This window comes from Salarias fasciatus (genome assembly GCF_902148845.1).
Source record: "Salarias fasciatus chromosome 7 unlocalized genomic scaffold, fSalaFa1.1 super_scaffold_4, whole genome shotgun sequence".
Taxonomy (NCBI): Eukaryota; Metazoa; Chordata; class Actinopteri; order Blenniiformes; family Blenniidae; genus Salarias; species Salarias fasciatus.
In genome coordinates, this window is record NW_021941229.1 from 3634054 (window position 1) to 3640713 (window position 6660).

A 6660-nucleotide genomic window follows, 5' to 3' on the forward strand; every position below is an offset into this window, starting at 1 on the left:
TTAAAGCCTGTTAGCTGGTTTCTAAACAACTCTAAAACATCACATTCCAGCAGATTCTCGTGTGAACAGGGTGAAACAACAAGCTGTCACTGACATCCGTGAGAATTTTTTTCCATTTCAGTTTTTTTTATTTTGTATATTTTACTGTCAGTTGTGAAATATGACGTGTTGTTAGATCAGTTTCGCACTTTCCTGAAGATCCATCACATATTAAAGGAATTTATATGGTTTTTATGTATATGTATGTATATGTATACTTACATAAAAATGACAGAAAAGTTTAATAAATAAATAGATAAACAGGTATGTTTTGAAAAAAGTCTTTAAAATGAATAAAAGTGCTGAAGTCAATAATAATAAGTAAGTATAAGTGATGGATCCTTAAAACAAAGTTTTTCTAATATAACATGTTACTGACAATATCTGGTAAAATATAACTGAGTGAATACAATGAAAAGAAGGTTCAAGAAAAAGAGTGAGAGGAATGACTGCTTATAAATGTAGAATATCCATGAACAACAGCGTGTAACGCTGGCCTGAGGGATGCTGGAAACAATCCTCAGAGATGATTTTGTTCCTGATTTTCGTGATGTTTTGTTTCTGACTTAAAGGTGCGTTCAGGAGTTTGCACGTGTTATGCGAAACAACGGCCCCTGCAGGCCTTGGGTGTAACTGCAACTTAGTGAAACGCTCGTGCCTGTGGCTTGCGTCCATGTACGTGCACGGAAGAGGGGAACTCCTTCCTCGCTCTTTTAGTAGCGCTCGAGTAAAATCTAAGTTTCTTTTCGCTGGTGGAGTCTGTGCTGGAGCTGTGGCAGTGCTAGAAGCCAGTCTGTTCTGACTTTCTGGAAGATCCATCCTCAACACTGCTTGTTGCTCGCTAAGCATCCAGCAGAGTAATGGCAGACAAAACGAAAGCTAAGCAAGTCAGGCCAGCGGGAGCGTGCATTATGTCACATCATCTCAAATTCTCCCCAAAAAATTCTGGTGCCGGACCGGCACTGCAACTTTCAAGTGACAATTTAGCGCTGTTAGCAATACTTACAATGAGTATGTCAGGGCACATTGTACACATCATTTAATATTTGTAACATATTCATGGTGGAAAATAAGTATTTTTAAAGTTGAAAAACTCCTTAATGCACCTTTAAAGGCCCTATCATGGAAAATGAACTTTTATGAGCTTTTAACATTGTTAGTGTGCAACTGCTTCATAAGAACTTAAGTCAGTGTTTCTCTTCATTTGTCCATATTTGAATAATCTATAAGAATATTCCGACCCCACCTCCTTCCCCCCTCAAACGACTGACCGACCTCCGATCTATGCAGACCGGTTGAACCAATCATTAAGCACCGAATATGCATGACCTCTGACCTCCAGAGACTTTCATTCACTGCTGCTTTACTGGCAACTTCCACAAGATGGCGGTATGGAGACAAGATAGATGTATACAATATAGACTCAGTGGTCGGCATGGGTCTATGTATCACGTGTCTATGGTCGCCACGGTCTTGCTGGTATGCAGGTTCCGGGGTAACGTGGAGTCCAGTCCAGATGATGAAGCTGAAACATAAATACTGCTGAAAATCCGATCATGACATAAATATGGTTTCAAAACGTCAAAGTAAGTGGATACAATGCAAAACACAATAAATATACCTTGAAGCAGTGGGTGAAAATAAGGTGGCTTGACTTGCCCGAGAATAAATATCTTGAGACTTCCACATGTGTGACTCGGCCGCACGTCTCAGAACCCCAGTGCAACACAGACCACTTTGCTTCTCCGCGTTTCCAAGCTGTCGGCCATTTAAATGGAGAGATTAGAGCCTCTGTGGAGTTGTGACTGCTGAAGTTGAGCTTTCTGTGGAGCAGATGGTCTCTGACGGATCCGTGTCTGTCCCCCGGGGGCTCCGGGGCCTGCCGGGGCTGCGTGGTGTTGAGACAACCCTATCAGTGTAGTCATCTGGTCTCAGGTGATCCTGATCGCCGCGCAGCCCTGCAGCACGGCCAGGCGAAGCCTACGCAGCAGCACGCAGTGAGAGCAGGTCGCTCACCTCTCCCGCGCTCTCTTCTGGATTCAGGTTCTTTTCTGAGCAGCAGTTTACCTTCCACATGTGGAGAAAACAGATTCCATCTTAAAGTTATTTCACCAGCAGACCAAACGAAAGACGACAGATAATTATATTTTCACGTAACGCAAAGCTGCAGATTTTCACCTTTCAAGAGTAAACGCCTCGGTGTTGCTTCTAAGATCAGAAACATTCTGCCCGTGTCCGCTCGCCGGACTGATCCGGACTGATCCGGACTGATCCGGGGCCCCGGTCCGGTCCAGACCTGGTCGCAGACAGCAGAGGAATCCAGACGGTCCAGGAACCAAACAGGATCTTTTGTCATTGGAGGGAATTTGTAACTTTTCTGAAGGACGGCGGCGCTCGCTGGCGCCAACCTCCGACACACAATACTAATATTAATCCTTAAAATAATGAGATAATGCATCAGCTTATTAAAAAGCTGAAAAGATAATCTGAAATGAAAACAAGCAGAAATGTGGGGGAAAGAAGCTCTGTCAGTGTGTGTGTGTGTGTGTGTGTGTGTGTGTGTGTGTGTGTGTGTGTGTGTGTGTTCTACACCTAGCAGCCACAGTCTCCAGCAAACACATTTATTTTTCAGCGGCATTATTTAAAAATGCAAATAGATGCAATTACGCCGCCTTGTTTATCAGCGGTTATTACCAGTATTTTGGCGTCGCCACGCTGAAGAGGAGCCATATTTCAAAGCGTTCGCCGTCGGCCGCTCGCTGACGCTGATAACGAGTTTCCCCCCTCGCAGATGTAATTACAAAACTATTTTCTGGAAAACAACTCTGGTCCTGCGACCCCCACAGACACACACACACACACACACATATACATTTATATATAGATCCATGCAAACACACACACATCTCCCCCTGCAGCAGCTCTAAAAATACCGCGGCTCTCACTGATAGGGATCAGCTGATGGATTCATGGCGAGGCCATTATTACTGGGATTAATAGTCACTTTTGGTGTGTGTGTGTGTGTGTGTGTGTGTGTGTGTGTGTGTGTGTGTGTGTGTGTGTGTGTGTGTGTGTGTGTTTTAAGCGGCCTATATGTGCGCTCTCTGTGTGTGCATTAATCAAGTTATTAAGGCTCATCATTTTGCCCGTTTTGAGTGTGTGTGGCTGTTTTCCTGTTGTGGCTGTTCCTCCTCGTACCGATCGGTTTTGCTGCAGCACAGCGCCAGGAAAACGAGTGGTTTCAGTTGAAATGAGGCATTGCACCGCTCCCACGGGATGACACACACACACACACATCACACTCCAGAAGTGATGGCTGTCATCGTCACACTGATGTTATGATACTTAAAGGTGGATACACACGACGACGTAATCAGGATGATTTTATTGGAACTCTCGCTGCAGCATTTTGAACCAGTTGGAGACTTTTACTCCAGTTGTTGGTTCCTGATGACAGCTGCAGTAGTCGACTCTGGAGGTAACAAATGACGGATTAATTTCTCAGCATCGCTTTGAGTCAGCATGTTCCTGATTTTAGAAATATTCCACAGGTGAAAGAAGGAGGTCCTGCAGGCCTGTTTAATGTGGGAGATGAAGGTCAAAGGTCACTCCCAGGTTCCTCACAGTGTTACTGGAGGTTAAAGCAACACCATCCAGGGTCACTCTGTTTAGATCATTTCTCTCTCAGGTGTTTTGGATCAAATAGTTTTAGGACCAAACGAACCAAAACGATCCGTCTGCATCTCAACCAGACTTCTGCTCGAGAAGTCAGAGAAACGGCTGCCTGAGGGAGGAACTCAGCTCTAATCTGTTGTAATCACATATATATATACTGCTAAAATGAGAAAAAAAAACAGCTGTTCCATATGAGATGGTGGACAGAAAAAAGCTTCTTTTTATAGGATTTTCTTTTTTTCTTTTTTAGCCAAATCAAAGTTTTTGGTCACTTGTCGAGAATTGGCCAATCGATGAATCCAGAGATCTGAATGATGGAGCTGATCTGCAGCTGAGTGCGTCCAGACTGCAGAAAATGAAAGAATGGAACTTGTGGACTGAAGGAGGGATCGGGCGTGATCATCAGAAACCCACCGATGCTCCGGCCGGATCAGTGAAGTCTGGATCAACTGAAAACTCTCCTGCAGCCGCTGCCTTAACGCTGTCGTCATGTCAGCATGCAAAGTGTGAAGTGAAATTCATACGTTCATCATCTGCCACCTGCGCACGTGTCAATCTGTCTCACACGCACACACACTCACACTCACACACACACCTGTGTACCTGTGTACATACACGTGTTTAAATGCCACAGATATGCATCAACCACACATATGAAAGCAAAAATACAGTCTCTCTCTCTCTCTCCTCTCTCTCTGTCTCTCTCACACACACACACACACACACTCAAACACACTCCTGCAGCGAAGGCATCGTAGTGCAGATGTGTGTGTCGAATGCACAGGATGTGGTGCCACACATGAGTGGTTGTCACGGCGCTCGGATGACAGATGTAGTACTCTGGTCTAGGCTCAGTTCCAGACACACACACACACACACACACACACACACACACACACACACACACACACATACACACACACACACACACGGCTAAAGCCACTCTTCATTTATCAATAATTGGTTTTTAATTCCATTTGGCAGCCAGCAGCGCGAGCGGCAGAACAACCACAATAATTAGTCCATCAGAGAGAAAGAAGAAGAAGAAGAAGAGGAGGAAGAGGAGGAGGAGGAGGAGGAAGAGGAGCTGGAGGGGAAGGCTGCAGTTTGAGAAGAACCCACCTGAGCTGGACTCTGACTCCGTCTCTACTCTGTTGTTTCCAGACAGCACCGGGATGATTTGAATCAGGGAATTGGATTGATATGAATCCCTCCTCCATCGATGGATCCTGCCGGATCATGTTTCAGAGAACACACTCCTGAAAAGCTAAGATAAAGTTAAACTTTCTCAGTTTTCAGAACAAACTCTGGAATATTGCGACGTCCTGTAATCTGAGTCAAACCGAGGCTTCAATCTGCTCCTCTGGCCGCTCTTCAATAAACCTGACTGACGCCAACGCGTTAGATTAGAGTCCAATCATTTCATTAGCAGAAGTGGAGCCCTGACCTCCGACCTTTAGCAGAGCTGCAGATTGGGGACGATGTTCAGCCGGTAGAAAGTGACCTAATTCGGATTGACGAACACCGACTCTGGCATTTATTACCGTAATCTCTGCGTGTTTTCACACCGTGACCTTTGACCTGCTGACGGCTAAACATGTGCTGGAGGAACTCAGTGATGACCGGGACGCACACGAAAAGACAAAGAGCAGCAAAATCACGTGTGTGTGTGTGTGTGTGACGCACAGTCCGCTTGAAATGTTTTAAATACAAGAAGTTGGTGATTTACCCTGCACGAGCATAGAAAATATAAAAACTGCTTTTATTTCACTTGTTTAGGCTCAGAACAATATATTCACAATATAAAGAAATGTTTCTCTCTGTACTTCGACACTGTTCTGACTGAAACTGCTGTCAGTGTCTGAAGGTGCTCTGATATGAATCCTCAACCCAAAAACAACACGCCCTGTTTTAAACAGACTTCACTCCACTCTCAGCTTCATCCAGCTCGGTGGGCTTTTCTCCGTAGATTACAGGAAGACTCTGGACCTGGAAGGGAGAATTACCCACCTGGTTGCTGCCCAACTTACCACCTTCAGTCATTTAGCTCAACCTCCACTTCCTTTTCAACAATGTTTCACTGAAACTCTGTTTTCTGTGTTCAGACTGAAGCTGTGAAACAGGAACTGTAAAGAAACGTGAACCTTCTGCTTTCAGAGTAATCTGTCTACCATTCAGTGAGAAAATATGCTGGGTTATCTGATCTCTCTCTCTCTCTCTCTCTCTCTCTCTCTCTCTCTCTCTCTCTCTCTCTCTCTCTCTCTCTCTCTCTCGCTCTCTCTCTGTAGGGGTGAGTCTCAGCAGCTGTTGTGGATTCGTTCATCCTTTCATCCTGCTGTATTGTGGGAAACATTTCTTTCCAAGTGAAACTTTCTCTCCATCATGACTTCATTGTGATTGAATCCCAGAATCCCAGTTTAGGGTTCATGGCGAGGTGAGTCAGCTGTTAGAGAGAGAGAGAGAGAGAGAGAGAGGGAGAGAGAGAGAGAGAGAGAGAGAGCAGACGTGGCGTATGCAGAGGACACCATCCTCTTTATTCAAGTAGTTTTCTCATGTTCACATGTTACCACATTTGTATCAGATCCTGGTTCTATTTGGTTTTTAATGCTGTTACTAAAAGTAACAGCATTGTTAAGCTAGAAAAAGTAATCAGATTACTTGTTACTAAATATAGTAACCCAGTAAATAACGCTGGATTTTTTCTACTCCCATCGTTGGTCTTGATAATAAAGTGACATTTGACCTGGATATGCAAATGAGCAGTGATGCAAATTAGCTGATGATGTCATTTAGAACTTCCTGACTGAGGAGTTGCAACAATGTATCGATTTAAAGCAACATTCTTTCTTTTAACCAACAGAATAACGTGCATCAGATTTAATTAAATGATCAAGCATTTAACATAAATATCGTCATTATTTCACATTATGCACTTTTATTCAAATT